Below are 27083 nucleotides of genomic sequence, written 5' to 3' on the forward strand. Positions count from 1 at the left end.
GGCTCGCGCCAGCAAATAAAGTACTAATAAAGAGACGAAATTAAGAGAATTCAAAAAAAGAGCAGAATCACCTGCGAATGTTTATATATTTAACGTGCCTTCGTGTTATAGAACAGTTCTCATAAAAGCTTCGTGTCCTCTATGTCTTTGGTTAGGCTATCATGTAGCCTAATGGTTTTGCGGTTACGTACACTGTTATTCTTACTTATATGGTCGTTCTTATTAGTTTGTTTTGCTGTTGACAGTCCAATCGGTGTAAAACGCACTTGGCTCCAAAAAAGCCCCTTTTTCTTCAGTTTTGGTGACGTCATTTGTCAGCTATGAAGCTATTTCCTGGGCAAAGATAATGTCGAAAAGCTCCTTAACTAATTCTTTGGCTTTCTTCCCTCCTTTACCCTCTCACAAAATCGTAACACCGACGCCAAAATAAAACTTAAAGCACAGGTTCGATTGCTAGGCTATGCCCACCAAGCGTCCACGATTGGGTGCTGTTGACAGTGGCCTAATCACCGATGTTTAAAGTTTTAGAATAAGTTTGGCTGCGTTTTTTTAATCAAGAGAAGGAAGGAGTAGGAGGATGACTTTGACTTCGGCTGTTGTCCGTCAGACGAAGAGGGCGGAGCCAGCCAGAGGCTGGTTCTTCTGAGTTTGTCAGTTCCCCCCTAAAAATAGAAGCCGTGTACCAGTGTGAGTGAAGAGTACGTTTATGTCACACTATCTATTGGAGTCATTGATACAGAATATCTATATCCAGCAACGGACGGAGAAGAAAAAGGGTGAGTAGCAAAAAATAGCAACGGTGTTACACACGCGGACTTGACTGTGTCAGAGGGACAGAGCGAGAAAATGCAAGAGCGGAGAGAGTGAACGGGGCAGTAAAAAAGCAAAAGACACCCTGTACAATATTGCGCACGCCAGGGTAACTGTGCTTCATACGGGAGCATGGGGAGAAAGTATAGCCTACTTATTCTGCTTTATCGTTGTACCTTTAATCCAGGATTCACTGATATTGTGTATCTATTGCAGGGGAATAGGAACACCAACTATTATTTACACGCGGAATTGCTATTTCTACTTCTATTTCTATAGGCTATTTATGCACGGAAATGTTCGTATTTTAGCTTTTTTGCTCTTAAATTGAAGCAAGCATAACATGCGAGTACGGTGTAATGCCACGAAGATAATTTAGGCAGTTAGAACAGCTTTGCTAAAACTTGGCCAATATTACGGATGTTTAGGCTATATTATAGAACACAACATAGGCTACGTTGAGCAAAAACCAGCGCACTGACAGCGTCCGTCGGCGACTATAACGGAAAAGGAAAGTTCATACCAAAGCTACCTATTATTATTATTATTATTATTATTATTATTATTATCATCATCATCAGGCCTATTGTTGTTGTTGTTAAGCAGTTGTTGCTGCTGTTTATTTGACATTTGACGTAGGCTATTGATAATGATATTAATATGTTGCCTAACAGTGACATCCATCCGTTAGGCTACAGGCTATAAAATGTATCCCGGTGTTGTTTGTGTCAGATTTAATCGTCCACGCGCTTATTATCGGTTATTTTGACCCCCACCCCCTCACAACTTTTCCTGCAGTTTTCCTAAACATAGGTAAAAAAAAAAGAAAAAAAAGAACCTGACAGCAACAAAGCGTAATGACATAGAATGCTTTCTTATTTCATGTTCAGTTGCATATTACGTCAGTCACGTAAACTCGAAGCAATAAAGACATTATCGTTCCTCATCACAAGATTACCAACTACGTTTGTGTATTAAAAACACGCATGACGTAATGGATCTTGCTTAACATAGCAATAACTGCTTCTTTCGACTCAGTGTCATAATGTGTTATCGGACCTTTTGCCACTATTCGTCTCCCTTTTGCCACTTTGTTTACTAACATTTGTTTGCTTGAGATTTTGGTTTATTGTCACTTCCTGTGATTTGCCGGACTGTCAGGATTTTGGCGACATATTGTAGCTATTTGTGTTGCTCAGCCATTAGTGTTAGTTCTGATGAGTTAATGAAAATGAGAACGGTCGAGCAACAGTGTATTTCGAAAATTTTATAAGTTGCCAAAAGCTCTTACTTTTGTAAGTGCCTATAATTTACTCTTGCCCGTTTCATGGTTTACCTTCAAAACCGCACTGTATTTATAGGGCCTATATGTACATCGTAGCCTACATATCTAATTATATTATCGTCAACCTATCGTTTTTTATTTTGCGCATTCAAAGCCCATTGACAGTTTACATTAAAATGCTTGGCTTTATGTGCCGTTGAAATAGAAAATACCATGCCTGCTTGGTCGCTTACATGTCCGCTGGGAGTTTCATGCAGGGAATGCTCATTTCGGTAACATCTGGAACCAGCAACCTGCCGGTGCTTTATTGGAGCCCACGTTCAGTCATTCATATTTGGAGGAGTAACGGAATTTCAGCGGCTGCCACAGTTCTGATTTACCTGTAGCCTAACCTTTACCAGAATTTCATCTTTAACCTAAAGGCCACGAACTTGTCAAAACAGACAGCAAAGGGTTGAGCAAGAGGCTATAGTTTTGTTTTGTTTTATCCCTCAGTTTAAGTAAAAATGTTAATAATAATAAAAAATATATATGTTATTATTTTTTAGTCCTGATATGATTTTTTCAATCACTCGCGGGTTGTTTTAACGTGTTCTCAAATGAGGTCCTCTTCGATAATCGCACGTACCTAATCACATACAAAGTAGTGGGACGCTTTTAGCCACCGCCTTTTTATAGGCCGCCACATATACAGTTTAAGCGCTTATTCAGATTCCCTGCGCTAGAGTCGTCGGAATTGACATGTTGCCTGCAACAAACCGAGCAGGGAGCTTCAAAGCCCGGCTCGACACCTGCTAACAGTGACACTCATGGTGCCGACCAGGGACTTAGCGTACACCGTCTAGCATTAATTGAAATGCATCTTGCTAGGTGGAGGAGACTTTACATTTTTACCGAAGTCAACGGTGCATTGATTTTTTCCCCGCTGATTTAAAGCCCCGTTCTCCATGCCTGGCGCGCTGCTCTTCAGTATCTGACGTCACGTGTATGAAATGTGTCTGCTTGGGGAGCTCTGGGCTGAAGAGCTTGCCCATCCTGAACTCAGTCTCGTAATGAAAGTATACACTATATTTAGTTAATTAAGCTCAATAAATACGTCTTACCGTCTAATAAGAGGGAAAATGTCGCTCCTCGAAAATACTCTGTGAATCTGCTGTCAGCTTGGATCTCAGGCCTCTGCGTTATAATTCACCTCTTTCTGTGACAGTAAATTGGGAAAGAGCCTTCTGAACATATTTGGGGCAGAGCAGAATCTGGCCTGCTGGTATTGGAGCTGATACTTGCCCTAGACATGAATTAAAGCATTGTATGTCTCATTAGTTCACCAAACGAAATCAAGAGTACGTTCATTGCCTGGGAAAAACAACAACACCGGGACACCGGGAGTGATTAAAATAGCATGGATATGAGAGGTTATAAGCAGGGTTGGAATGGAGACCTCTCTCCCGAGTCCAGTTTAGTTTATTCCTTCTTGATTTCTTGCACTACTAGCAAGCGTTCCAGACATGGACTGGGAGAACAGGATTGCCTTTGGTCCGTAGAGGAGCACCACTTGTGTTTTTTTTGTTTTTTTTTGTGTAGCCAGCTGCACTTTTCAAAACCCACTTAAGAATGCAGCACTGGCAACTGTTGTATGTGATTGGTTTCGAGTGTGCCCATACTGCTGCCTGCCTGCAAACAGGGTGAAAGCATTGTGAATACAGTACTCTCTTAATACTGAGCGCCCTGTTGAGTTGAATGGTTGAATGTTATATAGGCATACAAATAAGTCAAATCACTTTTCATAGGTAATCTTTATGTAATTGCTTATAATGTGTGGCTTCTCTTTACAAATGAACACATTTAGTCCAACACTTTGAACAGTTATTCACTTCGGACCTGGAGTAACCTAGTCTAAAACAATCCACAACACTTGCGATGAGCACTGAATATTATTAAAACCATCCAGTGCAGAATTTGTTCTTTGAGTGTTTAGCTATATGCACAATGGAAGCAATGTCATTGGGATCTATAAGAAACATTGTTGTCAGAAAAAGTCTCACCTGTCCCAAATAAGACATTTGGTAGCTACAAGTTCCCTGTTAACTCATTGTTTGCATAACCGGCACCTTTTCTTTTTTCTTTTCTTCCTTTTTAAAAACTATTTCAGGTTTTAGGGAGGGTTGAGGGGTGGGTTAAAATAACAGACCTTTTTGGGCACCCCCTCTGCCTTAGTCTCCGCCCTGAAAGGGTTGAATGAATCGCTCTCATTCTGTATTTTAAGGACTGACAAATGAAGATTAAGCAATAATATTTTCCTTTGTACCAGTGGCTCCTACTCAATCGCTGTGTTCTCGACTGGTAAAAAAAAAATTCTTGGCACGTGAGGGGAAAAAAAATCTCGGCAACTAAATGAGTAATAACTAGCAGGAGTCTGATTCATGCGCCTGTCATTGTTTTTTATTTATATATTTATTTCATCAATATTTAATCGGCGCCTTCAATATATAACGGTTTCTGTCTGAATCTGGTGGCGCGCGGACCGCGGCCGCCATATAAATCACTCCCGGCCGGCTGGCACGGCGCTTGTCTGCATTGGTTAGTAATTGCAGGCCTCAGAAGACAGGTAATCTGCTCGTGGTGTGTTGTTATGAAAATGACCTCAGGAGTGGTGCTTGCCGTGATACCGATATGTTTGTCTGCGAAGAGCTTGGCTTTACGACCGGTCATCAGCAACTGCGTGATGGAAGCAAGGCCCGCTCCTAACGCCGACAACTGGTCGAGGAGGTTTAAAGAAAACGGGTAACTTGCGTGTTTTCGTATACGCGCTGCAGTTTAGCTGCTAGAAAAAAATTGTAAGCTTTTACAACGAGTAAAAAATTATGTTATGAGTATACCTATTTTATGTTGGTTGTCCGAGGATCTGTGTATACATATTTTACAAACAGGTTGCAGTTTTCATGTGCCTCAAATCTGTTCCATAGCTGCATATTGCATTTAATGTTCATTCTTGGGTACCAGCTGTCAAAACCTAAAGATTTCATTAAGTATGCCTAAGCATTCCAAAGGCACCATTGGACTGTTCCAAAATGCATATTCTAACTTTCAGGCCAAAAGATTCCAGCCAAGCCAACGGAAAATGCTACCTGTACAGTGAGTAGTGGGCCTATCCCAAATGGATTCCTACACATCCCCCCCCCCCCCCCCCCCCCTCACTGTACCGTGCTGCTGTGCTGCCTGTTCCAAAATCGACTCAGTCATGGAGGGCAGGAGAGTTTGTGAAGAAGTCTGTGTTATTTTAAGCATTTGCTGTTGAGTGAGCAATGTGTTAAGCAGAGTACTCACTGTAGGTGGGATGGCGTCTCTGGGGGTACGGTGGAATTAAGACAGAGTGCAATTTAATATGTGGGTTTTTTAAAAGGGAGACATTTAAAAAATGTAACTAAACAGGCATGGAGGCAATCATTTGAACAGGACACGTATGAAAAACACTCGATTCACAGTTAATTACACTGCCTTGGCTGTATTTTAAATTCTTAGTTATAGCCATTTGCTTGATCTAAGGCTTGCCTTGTGTTTTTAAGCAAACAAATGTGACTTTGTGTAATACCAGTATGATTTCCAAGGAAACAGTGCTATTAATATTGTCATTATATATTTTCCCCCGCATACATTTCAACTGGATTGCCATAGTATTCCTAGGCCCTTGTGCTGAACGGAAAAGGTGAATCCTATGTTCCCCATGATTTTACCTGTTCTGCTTGAATTTGTCAAATTGATCAAATGTGAGTTCAACCCCTTATGTAGTGCCCCCTTTTTTTAACACAAATCTGAAAAAGACCTACCCACAATGAAATGATTACTATTCTAAATCCTTTTGACTAGAGATAACCCTTGGGAGATTTATTTATTAAGAGTCAGAATTACCCTAAATATTACTGGAACAAAGGTACAGGAGATTAAACACAGTGGAGTGAAAGGTTTTTTCTCACTTGTATGATTTTTGAGTGGGTACAGATGCTTGTGGCTGTGCCTGGTCAGCTTAGAAACACAATAAAGCCACAGCCACAATACTGGTCAAATCCTGCTTCAGATTTGTCGGCAATACCGACAAAATAAGTGTACAGCATTGTTTATTCTAAGCTATTTCTGGGCAGCTTTCCAAATAGGCCATTTGGAGACTCCAAAAGGACATTTGGTCACCAAATGATATTATGGGTCTTTAGAGGTATCGAATACAATACTGCATATTGTTTACTATATATTATTCTCGTGGATGAAGTGTGCTGAAATGAGCTGCTCTTCTTGCTCTCCCCTTGCCCCCCTGGCAGCAGCAGGTCTGGGAGTTTCTAGAAAATAACTACATTAGCTATCAATTTTACTAATCTATTGATTGAGGTCCATGGAAGTTTTTTTCACCCCCATCAACATGTCAAACACATCCCACAATTTTAAATGGCGCATTTATTATTTGAAATCACACCTACTGCTTATTTATTTAAGTATACTGAACATTAATGAACATATGTTTTATTTGTTTTGTTTATGCAGAAACAGAAACAATGCAAGCCTAATAACATATACACTGTTACAAATGTACTGTAATTTCATTGGCTAAAATGTTTCTCAGTTGTTGCTATAATAGCTTGCCATTGGCTGGCAGTGTACTGGCAGTCCATGCTGAGTTGTCGCTTGAAAAAATGGACCCATTGGCTATACTGAGGAAATAGATGGCCAGCACTGGTCGGAGAACCAGTAGATGGACTCATCTTTTTCCAGAGAGTCTGCTCAAACCGGACATAGTAACATTTCCTATGTACACAGTACTCTTGACATGTATGCAACAGTGAAACAAACAGCAGTGGTAATTACTCTGTAGAATTGCTAAGTAAACAATGGGCTTTCTGTCAATGTTTCTTGAAGTTAGCATGTTTTCTGGGAACTAAAACTGCTGTGGATTATGTTCTCTGGACCCTTACCATGATTATAAAGTTCACCATAATTTGTGTCGATTGCCGATTTCCAAAATTTAAAATGGTATGTTTTGTGACTAGATTGAATGCAAATAAACCCACTCTGGGCCGAATATGGGCAGGTGTAACATAAGGGGTTAAAATGTATTCAAGAAGCCTAAATGTTTCTAAACATAAACAGGAATGAACTGAACCATCAGCACATTTCAGGTATGATAGCTGCGTGGAGCCTACTTTCAACTTGTTACGCCACCATCAACCTAGCAGAACCAACATTCCCAAACCCACTGCACGCTGAGGAAACATGTTCCAAAGGAGTGTTGCAAAACTTATAAAACCGGTCAAAGCAAACTTCCTCTTCAAGATGTCATCGAAAGTTCTGCCAACTGAATTAGTCCTGGGAAAGATTTGGAAGGTCTTACAGAATGATGAGTGATGTCACAAAGCACAGTTCATCAGGATTTTCCTAATAGATACTGTACTGTATTTGTGTTTATCAACAAAATTATTGGTCATTTTTGAGTTTGGAAACATTACAAAGTTTGTGCAGATATTTTTTTCTTCAAAGAAAAAATTCAATTATGATTTTAGTATTAAAAAGAACAAACAAACATGTAGATAAAACATCATAAAGTTTAAGAAAAACTACATCAGATTCAAAGAATAAGGGAAGTTTTATTCAACTAAACTAAATTATGTTCTAAAGCTCTGGAGTTAATCCCTTTACATTCCTTTTTTCAACATCTCAGGCCAACAATGGAATCTACAATTTACCAACAGATAAATTATTCATGTGTGGACTTATGAGTGGACATTTTAAGACAAAGCTGTTCAACATTCTGTTGGTGTCAGGTGCATCATTTTTTAATCTTTTAACACTGTGGATATTATATTTAATTAGAGTGCCATTTCATGTAATTATATACTTAATGGTATAAAGTAATTGTATGCCTGTGCTAAAGGCCTGCGAATACCGCATACGTTGCTGGGTGAATTTACTACATGTAAATGTACAAAGGTAAGCTTGATAGAAATATCATATGGAATTATAACATAAAATCCAATGTCTGTTAAAACAACGCTCTTGTCAATAGACCAATTTGTCTGTTTTTACTGCTGTGTGTTAAAGCTCTTGAGAAACATAAATGCTGAGCATGCTAGTTTATATAAATGTGCTTATTCAGGGCGATACACAAGATAATTAGGATGCAAGCACACGGCACACTCTATGAAATCTCTTTGCACACTCATGTTTATTTTCCATCATCATTTGACACTGTATTAGGTTGACAAACAGTTGACCTTAATATCAATCAATAAGGTTAAAGTGACTGAATTGGCTGGAAACTTTTGAAATTACCATAAATTATCACAGAGGGATGTGTCCACTACACATCCACCAAATACTCAAATCTGTTCTATTCAGAGTATCTATTCAAAGTATTATCAATAACTACAATAACACACATTTCTGTATGTCAGGATTGTATGGGTGTGGTCTGGACTGTCTCATCACCCCACCTCCCTCTTCAACTCCCCTAAATGTACCACCTACAAGTAAAGCGTACTGGAGAAGGAGGTAGTCTGGAAGAGGGATACGGTCAGTAGAGGGATTAAGAGCTGAAAAATAGCAAGATGCAAACTCCTCACAGAGAGACCCCCAGTCAGAATTCAAACCCTTGATGTTGTTGTTGCAAAGCAGCAGTGTTATCCACAGCACATGCCACCTCGTAGCTTATACTACAAATATCTCTATAAAATTTATATATACAAATCTCCTGAAACTATGGGTGGAGATATGCAATCAGAAGAAAACATTTTTTGGCCACAAGGTCAGGGAATTCATAATGTCATCAAGGTACCTGACACAGTAGCTCAGAGTCTGGTAATAAATTGAACCAATTTAAGTTGAAATTGCAGTGCATTTGATTTATCTAATTTTGCTGATGATTAATACATACCACAATAACGCCGTTCAATGTAGTTTGAAGCCATTCACGAATTTACCTTTCCAGTCACTTTCATACTGCATTTTGTGTAGCTTCTTATACTGGAGGGGGTGTACATCTGCTTTTTAAAACTTGTGCTACGTGTGTTTTGTGGGATGTTTGCTAGGTTGTGCACAGCACTGTGAGAATTATACTATTGTGACATTCTCAGGCTCTTTGCCCTACCAATGTGCAATGCACTGGAGATGGTATTGAGCATTGGTTTTGTGGCTGAAAAAAGTAAGGCTACCTTATTTTAGCACTTGAGCGGCGAGTGTGCCAACTGAGATCTCACTGATGAAGAGTGATTGGAGGTATTGACTGGATCATTCACAGCACCACAAGCAAACCAGGGGTGTGGTGCTGGGGGCACACAGTCTGTACTATTTTGCGTTGTGTTTTATAAAAACAATTCATCTATAAGGCACACATCCTTGTCTTTGTTGTCCCTGGTTATGGGTATGCACTTTGTTGTATGTTGCTCTGGATAAGAGTGTCTGTCAAATGCCTATAATGTGTAATGTAATGTAATAATGTCTGCCCTGAAAATTTGATTGGCCGCTTTCCCTTCACCAGCAGTGCGTGTATGTGAGTTTATAGTTCGTGTGAATTTCAATCTGCTGTTGAAGTGCCTGCTTTTTATTTAAACTTTTAGGAAAAGGAGGAGAGAAGACTCATGTTCCATGAATGAGATGAACTTTTGATTGATTTTATATAGCCAGGACTGGCTTCATTATTTGCTTTTTTAACTTTATCTCTCTCCTGTGTATCCGACTTGTTCAAGAGGGCATATCTGTCAGGTGTGCAGTTCTGCGTTCTTGTTTCTGCATGCCCATTGGCACTTTACCCACAATGCCAGGAATGGGTCCACCCTCTGCCCCTGCCACCACCCCCTCTCCAGATTTCCTCACACACACACACACACACACACACACACACACACACACACACGCACACACACCCACACCATCTTCTTCCATCCTGTTGCGTGAGGTTCAGAGAGGTTACGTTTCCCTAATTTAGTTGACGTTTTTTATCCAAAGCAACTTAACTGTTAACTAGACTAAGCGGGGGCCAGTCCCCCCCTGGAGCAATGACCTTGCTCAAGATCTGCACAGATCTTATTGTGGCTACTCTGGGGCTTGAACTACCAACCTTCCAGGTCCCAGTCAAGCACCTTAGACCCTAGGCTATAGGCTACCCCACAACCTCCTAAACTTCATCACGTTCGACTCGAGACACTAACTCGATATTCAGCTCCAACATTTCACAGGACTACAGAAGAAGCCGGGAGAAGTTTCGAGTACTTTATGGTACAGAATGTTCATTGCCACGGTACCATCTTAGGTCATGCCCCTTATTCCATTTCCAGTAGATGTATCAGATTAAACGTTTTCTGCTTCATCGATAGGGAGGTGGAACTTCCAGTGTTAAGCTGGGTATCCGGTGAGTATCCGGTGTGTCTGAAGGATCCGTGCCCCCATCTTCTCTCTATTTCTCTACATTCTCAGGGGTTTATTTTCAAGGGCCTATGAAGGTGTTCTGGGGAAGTAATAATGGTAACAACTCCAGTCTTCCAGGGATACATCCAGGGATGTAAAATCCAAAATGCCCTTAAGAGTATCATGATGTGCAATGAGAAGAACAAGATATTTGACCTACTGTATCTAGGTTTGTCATTGCATTACACAACATTGGATGTAGGACTATCTACCAGTAATGTTCAAGAGAAAAGCCCAGGGTATCATTGAATATAAATAAAGGATGGTGGTCTGTAACTGTATCAGAGAAACTGTTTTTTTTTCTGTTCTCATCTGATTTGCAATTGGAAATGTTCCTTTAAATTTTGGAGGTTTTCATTTTTGTAAATTTAATTAATTAAAACGACCATCAGAACCTTATACAATTTAGTCTGTAAGTATTTGGACAGTGGTGTAATATCTGTTCTTTTGGCTCTGTAATCCAGCACATTAGAATTTGAATATGAAGTGCAGACTGTCACCTTTGATTTGTCACATTTACAGCCATATCAGGCAATCCGTGTAGGAATTACATCCATTTATATCCATAGTCCCTCCCATTTTATGGGGCCAAAAGTAATTGGACAGTTGGCTTCTCGGCTTTTTCTAATTGGTCAGGTGTATTCAATCACTTTCATGGTGCAGGTATAAGACAGCTTTCAGTAACTAGTCTTGATAGTAGAATTTGATTGCCTTTGGTATAAATACCTTTGGACTGTCCTTTAAAATGTTTCTATCAGTCATACAGAGTCCAGAAAACCTTTGTTGATTTTTTCAGAATGGCACAAGCCTCCATACTAATAGGAGAGAGAGAGAGAGAGAGAGAGAGAGAGAGAGAGATGGTTGTGTTCATTACATTACATTAATTTAGCAGACGCTCTCATCCAGACATGGATGTTCAGGTCAGCACGGACGGAGATAATGCAGTCGTCATCCCTGCTGTTGGTGATTTATGGGGCGCGGTGAACTGACGGTATTGAGGGAAAGTTTATGAGTTCATTAGACCGCGCGTCCCTCCGCAGCGTCGAGTGAACGCTGCGGACGTTTCGGCATGACAGGACGCAGGGCGGGGGGAGGGTCATAGGCTAGGGTGACAGATACGGGCTGATACATACGTGTAATTGGCTGTTATTTTCCCTCCTCGTCTGTAATGAGGAGGTATTCCTGGCGCGATGGTAAACAAAAATAGCCCAGGTTCACGGGGACAGGCGTCTTTTTAGAGGCTCTTGGCAAGGAAATAGGAGCAGCTCTTGATTTGACTAAGCAGGGGCCAATCCTTCCTGGAGCAATGTGGAGTTAGGGGCCTTACTCAAGGGCCCACAGCTACACGGGTCTTATTGTGGTTACACTGTAGAACCTTCTAGGTTCCAGTGAAGCAACTTAGCCTTAGCTATAGGTTGCCCCCCACCAAACATGGCATGGCATGGCACATTGTGTCGGCTGTACAAGTATGGAACATTACCTTTTCATTTTTTAAACATTTAAATCAAAAGAGTGACTTTGAGTACCATGCAACTGAAGCAGAGAGAGAGAGAGAGATAAAGATGGTGAGAAGGAGAGCAAGATTACCAAAAGTATTTGGCAAAAAACAATACTTTCTTAGTAAGTTAGATTTTCTGAACAAAATATTTGACTGCATGATCTAAACAGTGGACATGATCAAAACAAGAAAAATTTCTGAGGAAACAAATGACAAATGTACATTTAGCATACAAGTACTGGATGAAAAATACAGGAATCAGAGGTCAGACTCTAATAGGAGGTGCTGTCTGAGGCTTGAAACAATGCGGATGCAAAGTAAAAACGAAACATGAAAATAGACACCTTGGGGAAGTGCCCTGCGCAACGATGTGAAACTTAGAATTTTCAAAACTGCACAATCAAATTCCTGAGGGAATCACCAGACTTCAGTGTACAAGGGGATAGTGGAGTTACTACCAGCTGTTTTTCCAGCTGCCGTCAGAAGCATCACCAACATCAGAAATTGGGCCTCATCAATAAATGCACACTCCATCTGGTCATTGTTCATGAATACCTCTATGACTGGGTGCGTCTCAACCAAAGGCATGCAAGACATTGCTAAAGACCCCAAAGAACCGGGTGGTGTGTAAATCAGGAACATTAAACCCTGCTTCCAGGGTGGAGTGTGAGTCAGGAACATTAAACCCTGCTTCCAGGGTGGAGTGTAAGCCAGGAACGTTAAACCCTGCTTCCAGGGTGGAGCGTGAGTCAGGAACATTAAACCCTGCTTCCAGGGTGGAGTGTAAGTCAGGAACATTAAACCCTGCTTCCAGGGTGGAGCGTGAGTCAGGAACATTAAACCCTGCTTCCAGGGTGGAGTGTAAGTCAGGAACATTAAACCCTGTTTCCAGGGTGGAGCGTGAGTCAGGAACATTAAAACCTGCTTCCAGGGTGGAGTGTAAGTCAGGAACATTATACCCTGCTTCCAGAGTGATGTGTAAGTCAGGAACATTAAACCCTGCTTTCAGAGTGGAGTGTAAGTCAGGAACATTAAACCCTGGTTCTAGGGTGGAGTGTCAGCAACATTATGCTTGCTGACTGTGTGTCCCCCCAGAGAGGGAAGTATAGAGTGTGTGTGTGTGCATGTGTGATCTGTTGCTCATGCAGGCTTCCAGAGGAAGAGGCCTGTTTATGCCATGCCTTGAAATCACTGAGTAGGACCTTTCTGTCTCTCTCTCTTTTCTCTCTCTGTCTTTCCCTCTCTACCCATCCCTCTCCTGCTCCATTCATCCATCCCTTTCTTTCTGTCTCACCTACTTCCCATCTTTCTTTCCCTTCGCTTTTTCTTTGCATATTTGCCTCCATCCATTGCTCTGTGCCCATCTCACTCTACTCATCTCTCTCTCCCCTCTCTCTTCCTCTCTCCCCCACTCGTCTCTCTATCTCTCCATCCCTCTCTCTTCCTCTCTCCCCCACTCCCCTCTCTCTATCTCTATCCCTATCTCCCTCTCTTTTCCTCTCTCACCCACTCCCCTCTATCTCTCCATCTCTCTCTCCCTCTCTCTTCCTCTCTCCCCCCCACTTCATCTCTCTCTCTATCTCTTGCTCTCTCTGAACAGTTTTTCCCAGGGATCTGGGGTGGTTGAGAAGCTGAAGACAGAGAGAAGAAGCTGAGAGCCAGAGGACTCTGAGGGGCTGGATAAAGCAGATCCAGCTGTGTGGAGAGAACTGCTCTGACAGGTGAGCTTAAACTTCCCATTACCGGTAACGCACTTCTACTGACACACTCACATTAACACGCTTCCAGTGACACACATTAACGCACTTCCACTGACACACTCACATTAACGCACTTCCACTGACACACTCACATTAACACACTTCCACTGACACACATTAACGCACTTCCACTGACACACATTAACACACTTCCACTGGCACACATTAACGCACTTCCACTGACACACTCACATTAACACACTTCCACTGACACACTCACATTAACACACTTCCACTGACACACATTAACGCACTTCCACTGACACTCACATTAACACACTTCCACTGACACACTCACATTAACACACTTCCACTGACACACATTAACACACTTCCACTGACACACATTAACGCACTTCCACTGACACTCACATTAACACACTTCCACTGACACACTCACATTAACACACTTCCACTGACACACATTAACACACTTCCACTGGCACACATTAACACACTTCCACTGACACACTCACATTAACACACTTCCACTGACACACTCACATTAACACACTTCCACTGACACACATTAACGCACTTCCACTGACACAGTCACATTAACACACTTCCACTGACACACATTAACGCACTTCCAGTGACACACATTAACACACTTCCACTGACACACATTAACGCACTTCCACTGACACACTCACATTAACACTCTTCCACTGACACACTCACATTAACACACTTCCACTGACACACATTAACGCACTTCTACTGACACTCACATTAACACACTTCCACTGACACACTCACATTAACACACTTCCACTGACACACTCACATTAACACACTTCCACTGACAAAATCACATTAAAGCACTTCCACTGACACAATAACAAGCTTTGACTAACATGTGCACTGGAATGCACTTCTGCAGACACTCACATCCACATACACACCCACATTAATGCACTTCCCCTTACAAATTGACATTGACATTCTTCCAATGGTGCAGTAGCACAAGCCTGCACTGCAATCCGTGGCGCCTCAATGTTTTCCGTACTTTATGGCGTCCATTTTGAGAAGTTCATAATCGTTTACTGCTCTGCAGCTAAGCTGAAGATGGTTTTATGAAAGTTTGATATTAGCTTGCAGTTTTAAGTTATTTCCTTTCATGACTTCTTTCGTGCTTTTACTTGAACTAGCGTTGAGTCTCATTTTTTTATTACCTCATGAAAACATGCTCAGTTCCAGAAAATTAAGGATTTTTTCTGATTGATTGATTGGTCTTGCCGAATGTAAAGATGTGTGTTTATCATAAAATATTATAAAATATCAGGACACACAATAGGCAGCAGCCTGTACAGTGTGTGTCCTCTGTTGGGCTGCATGGGTATGAAGTGTGTATGGGACCTGCACTGATCTGCCCTGCAAGATGAGTGTTTCTTCAACCTCAAACCAGCACCATGCTTTTGTGGAGTTCTTATAAAATCATGTGAGCTCTGTGAAAGGAAGGCAGATGATGCTGATATTATTTGTGATGTCTGTGGTGATAACATCTACTGAACAATCTGAAGGGCTTGCCTTTTCAAACTGCCTCAACAGCAAATAAATGTAAATACCAATATAGTTATTTTTCTGAACACAGAATATGACAACAAACAGTGTCAGCCCATGCAAATGCCAGTCTGATTGGTTTTTATTGTGGAAAAATTTGTACACTGCAGAAACTAAGAAATATCTTATACTGACTTATACTTATTGATATTCTTTTTTGCTAAATAAGACAAGAATATTATCAATTAGAAAAGACAGTTTGACTAATTTTAAGATTTTAAAATTATACTTGTCAAGCAAACATTAACCTAAAACAAGCTAATACTTAATAAGATGTCAAGATCTTATTACAAGTGTAGTCGCCTAGTATTTCACCTAGTATTTCTGGGTACCTCAGGGCGAGGCTAAGGTTAAGCTGGGGTTACAATCACGTCCAATATGTCTCTTGCATCTGTTTCTGATGAATGTGAAGTACTTTTCCGTGATGCTTAATGCGGTACGATTTCATTGTCTGCTCCAGCACACTCTCCGTCTTGTTCTCCTTCTCCTCTCTTTATCTCTCTCTGTCTCCCACCATAAGTTTCTCTCCCATACTCCATGTTTCATTACTGGCTGCCGGTGACCTGGAGGCAGGGTGCAGGGTGGAACTTAAGTCAGGCGTAAGCCCCTCTCCACGCTCTTCCTAGTTCTTAGTTCCTGATGATGCGTTCGTGCGACTCGATTGGCCCAGACTCACACCGAGCCTCCATTTCTGTGTAAGGCCCACCCAAATTCCACAAATAAACCACAGGGTGCGAGCCAAGGTCTTCTCAGCACAGAAGCAGTTGAAACTTAAAGGCGAATGAGTTCGCATCGTGCTCAACGTGCTCATATCGAATGTGCCGGATGTCTTTCGACTTCCTCTTTGGAGCAGGCTCTCGGTCCTCAGTGAGCATGGTGGCATGAGGGGGGGGGGGGGGATCCAGGGCGAGGTGCCAAACTCCCAAAACCCGCCAGGAGATATTTCGGGGAAAAGAAAAATCTAACAAAAATGTGTTTCCAAATATTAGCTACTCCCTCATTCTCTTCATGCCCAGGGACACAGAGAGAAAGGCCCCTGTGTTGGACCGTAAATAGACTTCTCTCGGAGTGTGCCAAACACAGCCCTGTCTCTGTTAGATTGGAAGCCATGCTTTAAACTGAGCTAAGCCCGGCGTAAATGTGCAGTGATGGCTTCCCTCTAAACCCGGGGTGCAGAGGGACTCGGATCTAGGCCTGGCAGACTTCCCTATACCACACACACTTTATAAATATCAAGCCCCTCTGGCTTCCTCCCTCGCACCAGGGCTAGGGTTAAAAAGCGAATATTTGTTGAATCAGACTTTAATACATACATTCACGGGCCTGCTGTTCTTACAGTTACGTTTGAACTCGAATGCCTTTGGAGGTAGGAAAACAGCTCTTTAAATTGCGAGATGCGCACCAGCTGACTGCTTTATTTTTGTTTAGCCCCCACCTGTTCTCGACACTCTGAAAAACTTTCTTCTTTTTTTGCCAGTTATCGAGTTGATATCCATCTGTCTCATCCAGACATTTTTATTTATACTCGGATCTTGAAATATCTTCCACAGTTTAATGGTGGTGGAGTTTTTCCTATGAACATTATTATGTAGGGTTATTATGTGTAGCACTGGCTTTTGGCGTATCTGGGTTTCTTACTCTTAAAATGCTGGCATATTTTTTCCTATACTGTGGGCTCCAGAATTATTGGCACGCCTGGTTTAATACTTTGTGCAAACACCTCTGGCAAAGATGACAGCTACAAGTCCTATAATTTGTGATGAGGTTAGAGAACAACTTTTCAGAATCATTGATATCCTTGGCATAACCCCTCTATAGTTCAGACCACAGGTTTTTCCAAGACCAAGACTCAGCTTCCTAGCAAGGGCAACCAGATTTTCTGCCAAGATTTCCTGGTACTTTATTGAATTCATTCTGCCATTGATCTTAAATAGTGCCCCTGGACCACTGGCAGCAAAATCTCTCCAAAACAATAAATTACCCACCTCCATATTTGACAGTGCTTCTCATATTTGAGGTGCTTCTCCTTGTATTCATTCCATGTTGCCACCAACATTCCATGTTAATAGTGTATGGCAAAAATGTGTCCATACCACTCTCTTCCAGTCATGACTCCAATAAGGTTTGGCAAACTCAAGATGCTTGGTTTTGTTTATTGTGCTCAGTAAGGGCTGTCTTTGCGCCACCCTTCCTGAGTTTGTTGGTATGGAGGCACCATTTTATGTTTTTCTTTTTACTTGGTGACCCTAAGATACAACCAATCTCTGCAATTCTTAAAATGTGATCCTTTGTTTACTTATGGCCTCCCTCACCATTTTTATTACTGTCCGTGGGGATAATATGCACTTGCATCCTCTTTCTGGCAAGTTTCCATTCCATATGTTTTACTTCCAGTCCTAAGTGGTAAGTTTAACCCTTTGGTATGTATGTTTTTGTGCCGATTATCCAAATTGTGATGGTCAATTACCTGAAGTGTCTTCTGAATTGACAGTTATTTGGCTTTTCCCATACTGATGGTTGACAAAGGAATTTTGCATACTTGTTACCTAATTTTTATACTGAAACAGGAAGTGATGGAATGACACAATGTAGTTCCTTTAGACTGAAATTAACTAAATTAAAGTAAAATCGTATTGCTAATTTAACTTTGTTTGCTTTTATATACAATAATTGTTAGGGGTGCCAATAATTTTGGCAATTGTGGTTTTCAGAAAAAATTATATTACTAAATAAAAAACATTGAAACATGTGAGTAAATAAAAACAATGTTTCCCCGTATGTTTGAACAGAAAATATACATCAATATCAATGTTGTTTATTATACACAGCCTTTATTCTCCGTTTTTATTAAGGGTGCCAGTGAATCTGGAGCCCAGTGTATGTTTGTGTTTATTGAGCCCCTATTCTATGTATCCCATCATTTTCCAGTTCAGCTTCATCACCTTTTAATTGGTCGTTGGATAATTTTCAGTTTTCTTCTCCAGATTGGCTCAATTAGCATTTTTCTTCCTTTGGAAAATGTCCACTGAATAATACTGTGTGACTCAGTGCTGCTATACCAGAATAAAGATGGATTAATTCAATGATTGACTTGACCAGAGATTTATTCAGTTCCAAATCATACTTTTGCACTGGCAGAAAGAACACCCTCGAAGCACTCTGATCTTGGCAGACTGAACTGCCCAGATTACAGATTATCTTTCTGTTTTAAACAGTTATCCCCACATACTCCCATAAATATATTGTTGTACATGTTTCTCAGTTACTACATTCTCATATACGAATCCACAGTCCTGGTCCCATGTTTTAATGAATTTCATCATGAAGCCAAAATGTCTTCTGTTTTGCTAGAACAAATTATATCATAGTTCCAATCATTACCCGAAAAAAGATGCCATTTAAAGTGAATGTAAAGGGGCTGGAAATTGATTAAATAACCATGAATTATCACCGGAGGATATATCCACTACACATCCATGGCATATCTATTCAAAGCAATGCAAATAACTATAATAACAAACATTTGAAGTCACACATAAATTCTGTATGTCAGAATTGTATGGGCATGGTCTGGACCGCCTCACCACCCCACCTCCCTCTTCAACTCCTCCCAAAATGTACCCCCTACAAGTAAAGTGTGCTGGAGAAGGAGCAAGTCTGGGAGAGGGATAAGATCAGTAGAGGGACTAAGAGCTGAAAAATCAGAATCAGAATCAGAATCAGAATTCACTTTATTCGCCATTTAGTTTTTACGTACAAGGAATTTGCTGTGGTATGGGGGTGCATGCAGACAACATAAAGAATAATACAAAAAATAGAAACATAGATATAAAAATGAGGTGGAATGTAATGTAGAATATAAATAAAAAATAAAAATGAAAATTTACAATACAACATGATGCTGAAGCAGGGTGTGAGAAGTATTATTAAAATATAAAATATAAAGTCTATGGGGGCGGGATATAAATAGCAAAAAGCTAACTCACACAGAAATGCTTTGGTCAGGTTTTGAACCCTGGACATGTGAGGCAACATTGTTATCGACTGCACCATCATGCTGCCACATAGCTCACGCTACAAATCTTTATACAAATCTGATGAAACTATAGGAGGAGATATGCAATGATGCTAAAACATTTAATGGCCATTAGATCAGGTACATCTTGATGTCATATATGGTCTGGACCCAATAACTGGGTAACGTGCACTCACCCCATTTAATCCTCACGTAGGAAGATTAAATGGGTGGAGATAGAAATATTTAGACTGATATATGTCACTTGATATTTTGCCTTTTATTTCCCTACTTTTCCTGTTTAATACACACCATAATAACCCCATCTGAATCCCTTCATGGACTTACCTTTACAGTCACATTAGGTAGAGAATATATTCAAAATGATTATTTTGGGTGGGCCTGTAGCGTAGTGGTTAAGGTAAATGACTGGGACACGCAAGGTTGGTGTAGCCGCAATAAGATCCACACAGCCGTTGGGCCCTTGAGCAAGGCCCTTAACCCTGCATTGCTCCAGTGGAGGATTGTCTCCTCCTTATTCTAATCAACTGCACGTTGCTCTGGATAAGAGCGTCTGCCAAATGCCAATAATGTAATGTAATGTAATTTAACGCCGGTCTTTTATGTGACCGGTTATTTTGGTTTACATGAGCTTCAGTTTGGTGGATAGAACATCACGGCATTGTGCCTCAGCATTGCAGCTGACAGCCATGTACAAACATTTGCACCTTGTGCAAACTTCGCCCCTCCAGTGAGAGACCTCGACAGTAACCTCGCCAAGTTATCCGCCAGACGACTGCGGTACAGTCCGTGCCGTTCTGCCGCGGCACTCGAACCTGGCAAAATGTGTGACATCGATATTCAATTTACTCACGGGCGTAATCGGATAGCAGCCCTGCTGGTATGTTTTTTAAGAGGGCAGCTGGATGGTTGCGTTGGTAAGCAAGTAACACTGACCTTTCAACTGTCCTCCGCCCTCGGGCCTGGCTGTACGCACCTCCCCCCCGCTCCGCTTTGGCCCAATCAGCAGAAAGGCTGCTGAGCTCAGCAGCTGAGCTTGTCTGTCAGCCCCGCGTCTTCCTGTTTTCTCTGCCCTTCCTGTGCCAGACATCGGTGGAGGTGTCCTCATCGGCCAGCCTTTGGCTGTGCCTCTGTGCCCGCTGTAAGATCCTGGACCTGGAGAAGCTGTCTTAATCTGCCACTAATCCTCTTATCCCTGGACTGAACCCTCTCTCACCATTCCTCCGTCCCCTGGCTGATCTCTTTCTCAAACTGTTTCTCTTGCCTCCAGCTCATCCCTGTATAGAACATTTATAGTTCTTTGTTGTCGACATTTTACCCCCGGGAGCAAAGTGTGGGAGTCACAGGAGGACTAAAGCTCACTGCAGATATATTAATCTGGCCCAGCATTGAATTTATATATATTTTGGAATTTACAGAGTTATGAGAGGGTACCGTTCAGCTTACCAATTCAGATTTGGATCAAATGCATAATTGTTTTGGATTGAAATACTTTTCTATGCTTTACTGAGCTTGTCTGGAGTATTGGAACCTATGAAAACCTTGCCTTCTGGTACGGTTGATTGGCTCAATAATTTGCACCAGGCAAGATGAATCGAGGACAGAAAAGTATTATAATCCAAAACAATTACATATGACCCTGGACTGCTTACCATGTACATGTTCAGACAGACTCATTCAGAGCTTCACTCAGTAATGAGTGGCTACGTCTTTGCCACAAGCCATATTACAAGATTGTGTCTGGTTATCAAAGATAATTGATATCATGACTCATGAAAACCTTACGTATATGCATATGCATTTTTATGGATGTTAGCTCTGGTTGCTGTGTGTGTGCAAAGCAATGTGTGGGCAACAACAGTATCCTAGCCGGCTAAAATGCAAATCGACTGTGGTTTTGCAGTATGCAAATGTTTTGAGAACTACATACTCATCCTTTATTAGTAGGAAGATGACTCCATTTAGGGTACATTCTACCAAAGGTTTACCTTACACAATCATTTAGCATTTATTTTTAAATACTCAATAACCATGGATCAGTGATTTTTAAATGAGAACAGAGAAAATGCATATTATTTATTTAAGGCTTTATCTTATCCATAAAAGGCTGGTGTGGGTGCAGGTTTTTGTTTTAGCACAGCACTAATCGTCCTGATTTTACTTATCTTGAATAAAGTTCATGATTAATAATTAGCTGAAACGAAGACCTACACTGGCCCTTTAAGATTGGACTAGCCTGACAGATACATGTGTTCTGCTGCTTGTGTGACTGTCAGACCGGCCACAAATATGTAATTACTTTGGATTAAAATATGTTTCTGTGCTCGATTGATCTTGCAATTGAGCCAACCAAGAGGACCAGAATGTGGGGTTTGCACTTTTTCACAGTATTTCACTGGTTCCAATACACAAGCTCAATAAAGCAGAGAAAAGTCAAAGTATTTGAATCAACTACATATTTGTCCCATGTCTGTACTCCTCTGTGTGTGTGTGTGTATGTGTGTGTGTGTGTGTGTGTGTGTGTGTGTGCAATTACCAAAACTCGATGCACAAAGTGCACGATCCCGAGAGCAGCACGGAAGTCCGCTTTCGTTCTGTTGAATCTGCAGCAGAAAAGGTCCCCTTTGAAGGCTTGTTGCTGTTTTGCGGCCCAGGAGGTGGTGAGCTCTGCACCTGCATTTCGCAGTGGGGACCGAGACTGAGAAACGCGCGGTCTGGATCCTGTTACTTCCTGCCGAACAGGGCTTCCCCTGTTCACGCTTCGCTCACACGTGCATTTATTCGACTGTTTATCAATTATTCAAATAGGTCTCTCTGGTACTTTGCATCCGATTTGCACAGAGCCAATAACTTCACTGTTGTTTCTCTTTGTCGATTGTGTTGTGATATGGTAGTGGCTGTATGCATCGCTTATGTTAGTGCGTGTATTTACCATTGCACCTAATCAACTGTAAGTCGCTTTGGATAAAAGCGAAAGCTAAATAAATGTGTAATGTAATGCACCATGGTTCTGGGCTGGCATGGTTAATCTGTTGTAGTGCTGTGCTCGCATGTGCTCTGTCTCTGGTCTATGAGAGATAGTTAGCCATGTCTGTGTCACACATGGCAAAAAAACAAAAACTAAAAAGTATTCTTGTCTGCGACTTGAGGTAAGGTGGTTTGACTCATTTCCAGATTTGCTAACGGAATAAGAAAATTTCACTTGTTAAACAAACAACTTAAAACAACCTCATATTTTCTACTTAAATAAAAGGCTACAATTCTTGTTAAGACTGTCACATTTTGTACTGGTACATGTAGCTGTGCTCATTTTGTAGATCCCTTGCATTGCATGTAGCTTTGGATCCAAGCCTCTGCTAAGTGATGGGAATGTAAGAATATAATGGAGTATGTAGTGTGTACTGTGGATCCAATCAATCAAAGCTTGAGATCAAACACTGTAGGACCATGGGTGAAAGTGGGTTGTGAAGTTTCAAATTCAGGGGTCGACTGATAATATTTCAACAGCGGCAAAAGCGCTGGCTGTTTCTCTGCAAGCGCAGTTTCGGAGTTTGGCTGGGTGGTGTGTATGACGCAGAGTATGAGAAGTAAGTCACTCTGCACCTGCGTCTGTGGGCTCCAGATCTGCCCATCATGTGAACTTGCGTATTCGCAAAAATGTCCCCTCTGCATTCAAAACATTGCTCTTCTCCGCTTGGCTTGTGTGTAGCCCGGTTTTCACCCAGTTCAGTTATTAAGCAAGTTTGAATGGGTAATTATTATAAAACGACATTACAGGCAATTTTGAGAAAGGAAATGCCGTCAAATGGCTTACACGCCACAGATGCAGTTGGCTAGATCGAGAAAAGTGGGGTGTTTGGAGGTGCAGGTACTGGTGCTTGTTATCAGTTGTGCTTGTGTTTGGAGGTGCAGGTTCCTGTGCTTGTTATCAGTTGTGCTTGTGTTTGGAGGTGCAGGTTCCTGTGCTTGTTATCAGTTGTGCTTGTGTTTGGAGGTTCAGGTACTGGTGCTTGTTATCAGTTGTGCTTGTGTTTGGAGGTGCAGGTTCCTGTGCTTGTTATCAGTTGTGCTTGTGTTTGGAGGTGCAGGTTCCTGTGCTTGTTATCAGTTGTGCTTGTGTTTGGAGGTTCAGGTACTGGTGCTTGTTATCAGTTGTGCTTGTGTTTGGAGGTTCAGGTACTGGTGCTTGTTATCAGTTGTGCTTGTGTTTGGAGGTGCAGGTTCCTGTGCTTGTTATCAGTTGTGCTTGTGTTTGGAGGTGCAGGTTCCTGTGCTTGTTATCAGTTGTGCTTGTGTTTGGAGGTGCAGGTTCCTGTGCTTGTTATCAGTTGTGCTTGTGTTTGGAGGTGCAGGTACTGGTGCTTGTTATCAGTTGTGCTTGTGTTTGGAGGTGCAGGTTCCTGTGCTTGTTATCAGTTGTGCTTGTGTTTGGAGGTGCAGGTACTGGTGCTTGTTATCAGTTGTGCTTGTGTTTGGAGGTGCAGGTTCCTGTGCTTGTTATCAGTTGTGCTTGTGTTTGGAGGTGCAGGTTCCTGTGCTTGTTATCAGTTGTGCTTGTGTTTGGAGGTGCAGGTATTGGTGCTTGTTATCAGTTTTGCCCGGAGGAAACCCATGCAGACACGGGGAGAACATGCAAGCTCCACACAGAGAGACCCCGGCCAACGGGGATTCGAACCCAGGACCTCCTTGGTGTGAGGCGGCAGTGCTACCCACTGCACCATCCGTCCCGCCCACTAAAAAAACGTACATTTTACTGTAAAATACTTGACCTTACATTGCACAAAAATATCCATGAATTTATGGTAATATTCTGTAGGATAGCAAATTACGAAAGATAAAATTATAGTGAAACACCATAATATAATAGAAATACAGTCCTGGCCAAAAGTTTTGTTGCATGAGTGGACACAATTGTCACACAAAGTGACAATTGCTAATTACCCAACTCTTAATTAGCTAATAAAGTTAGGAAACAACACAAATTAATCATAAGTGTCTAAAGTTTATTAGAAGCTAGCAAAATTACATTTCAAAATTGTTACTAAATGTTACAGCTTGATAATGATCAACAGGCCAGTTTTGGCCGGACAGTCTTGTCACAATGGCCAACTCCAATTTCTAGGCCACAGTGAATAAGGAAGAAACAAACAAGGGGCTTGATTAGTCAGCTGTAGGTAACTTTGAGCTATAAAAGCAGAAATTTGACACTTTAAGCCATCAAGTTCATGCTCAACATTACTTCTGTCAACATGCCCAAGATCAAACCAGAAACCAAAGTGCTGATCATCAAGAATCTCAAGTCCAAGTCTCCTGCTGAAGTTGCAGACATCTTCAATGTGTTTAAACGGCAGGTGGAGAGGATTCGCAAGCGCTACCAAGAGACTGGCGACGTCCATGAAAGACCCAGGTCGGGCAGACCGCGCAAGACAACTGCTCGAGACGACAGCTTGCTGGTCTGACTGTCAAAAGCCAGCCCCATGTCAACCGCCTCACAGCTCCAGGAGGAGTGGATGCCAGCAACACCTGTTTCATCGAGAACTGTTGGTCAGATCCTTGCTCGCAATGGTCTCCACGGTCGTATTGCTGCCCAGAAACCAGCGCTAAACAAGAGACAGCTAAGAAACCGTGTTGCATACGCCAAGGCCCACAGCCTGACGGAAGGTTGGACAGCAGAAAAGTGGCGAAAAATTGTTTTCAGTTGAGTTCAGTTCAGTTGTCGGTTGAGCTCCATCCCAACCGCCACCAATATTGTCGACGACCCTCTGGGGCCCGTCTGGACCCACGGTTCACCCAGAAGACAGTCAAATTTGGAGTGGAAAGATTATGGTTTGGGGTTACATCCAATACGGAGGTGCCAGGGAGATCTGTAAGGTGGATGGTAACATTGACAGTGCCAAATATCAACAGATTCTTGCCTCCCAGTACATTCCCAACTACAAGAGGGGTCAGATTTTTCAACAGGATGGAGCTCCTTGCCATACCTCAGGTTCCACTATGAAGTTTCTCAGGGGGAAGAAGATCAAGGTCCTTCAGGGATGGCCAGCACAGTCTCCAAAATATTATTGAGCATATCTGGGGAAGAATGAAGGAGGAAGCTTGGAGGACCAAGCCAAAGAACTTGGAGGAGCTTTGGGATGTCTGCAAGGTGGCCTTCCATGCCATCCCCGACAACTTCATCAACAAGCTCTACGACTCTCTGCCAAACCGGATGGCAACTGTTCTGCAGGCCAAAGGAACCCATACAAGATATTAATTTCTTAACTTATAGTCCATGATGAAATACTAGACTGATTTTTAATTTGGTATTTTATTAACTTTTTGAGAAAGATAAAATGTATTGATTATAATTTGATTTGCGACAAGACTTTTGTCCAGGTAGAAACTGGCTTGTTCATCATTATCAAGCATCTATGAAATTTGTGTTTTGCTAGTATCTAAATAAACTTTGGACACTTATGATTAATTTGTGTTGTTTCCTAACTGTATTAGCTAATTAAGAGTTGGGTAATTAGCAATTGTCACTTTTGTCCACTCATGCGACAAAACTTTTGGCCGGGACTGTACAGCCTGCCATATGCTTAAATTAATTGTAAACATTTGATAATTTTATTTTGTAGTATTATGGTTATCGTCTGTGTTCACCATGAATAATACAATTCATTACATTTCAGCTGTTTTCAGTTTAATTTCTTCTACACATTTTTTCACAAATAAACCAGCACTGACCTCCTTTGATGTTAAGTCTTCCGGAAATGGCTTGTGCTGTCTGGTTTTGTGGTTCATACTCTGGCTATGCTGTGGAACCAGACATTTGTAGCGCTTCTGTCATAAGGGGAATAACACTAAAGGGTTCAAGTTGTTCTTAAGAATCAGAAATATGTTTTATTTTCTATTTCTTAGCGCCATGGACTGGCTGCTTGCAATAATAGGGTAGTCAACATCTTTTAACTGATTTAAACATTTTTGCAGTGGTACAGTGCATAGTTTTTAAAAAGCTTTATTGTTATGTAGGCAGTCCAAATATTGACAAAGTAATAAGCATGTTGCTCTGTGCAATATAGGTTGTGCAACAAACAGTAGACATTTCTACAGTGAGGTGAATGGTTCTCACAGAACCATAACATTCATAGAAATACAATGTTATGGTGATATAAGTTGTTTTCATGGTTTCATTTGTTTTTTTATTTCTTGAAAGTGTTCTGTAAAGATTAACGCAAACCCCATGAATAAAATAATGCGGGCTCTTGAAATTTTGAATATTCTCCCCAAGACAACTCACGCTATTTTAATGAGCGAAAATTGAACCTCACAATAAACACATTTATATTTTATTCAAGTTCAATTGAGAGTTGGTTTGAGGGAAGATTTAAGATCTGCTGCGGTGCACTGCTGAACATCTAGCAGGAAGAGTTCACTCACAGAGCCTTCTGTGTGCACTGGAGCTGTGTGCTTATTAGACGCGGGTAGACCGATGAGGCACAGGGCCTTGGGAATGCCTAGAGTGTCGTCGAAATCCAGTTCTGAGGTCGGAATCCTCAAACGCATCTGAAGCTTCCCTCTAACTCCAAATAGGAAGATGTTATTTTGCTGAAAGGACAGAATATCAATGAGAGGAGGTGGAAAATAAATCTGTAGAATACATTATAATTTAATTTAGCAGATCAAAAGATTTGACGAGTGTATGAA

The 27083-nt window shown here is 41.5% G+C and overlaps 1 protein-coding gene across 7 annotated transcripts in view; it reads left to right on the forward strand.

The window, feature by feature from the left end:
* The first annotated feature begins 240 nt into the window (after positions 1 to 240).
* Positions 241 to 27083, forward strand: part of LOC133131639 (myocyte-specific enhancer factor 2A-like) — a 117558-nt gene continuing 90715 nt past the window's right edge. The window contains exons 1-2 of one of the 7 annotated variants that reach the window (XM_061247019.1): positions 241 to 776; positions 13636 to 13756. The gene's annotated coding sequence lies outside the window, so the exon portion shown is untranslated. The remainder of the gene's footprint in view (positions 777 to 13635; positions 13757 to 27083) is intronic. The other 6 variants (XM_061247018.1, XM_061247021.1, XM_061247023.1 and 3 more) reach the window with 6 other exon arrangements.

Source organism: Conger conger, chromosome 6, assembly GCF_963514075.1.
Source record: "Conger conger chromosome 6, fConCon1.1, whole genome shotgun sequence".
Taxonomy (NCBI): Eukaryota; Metazoa; Chordata; class Actinopteri; order Anguilliformes; family Congridae; genus Conger; species Conger conger.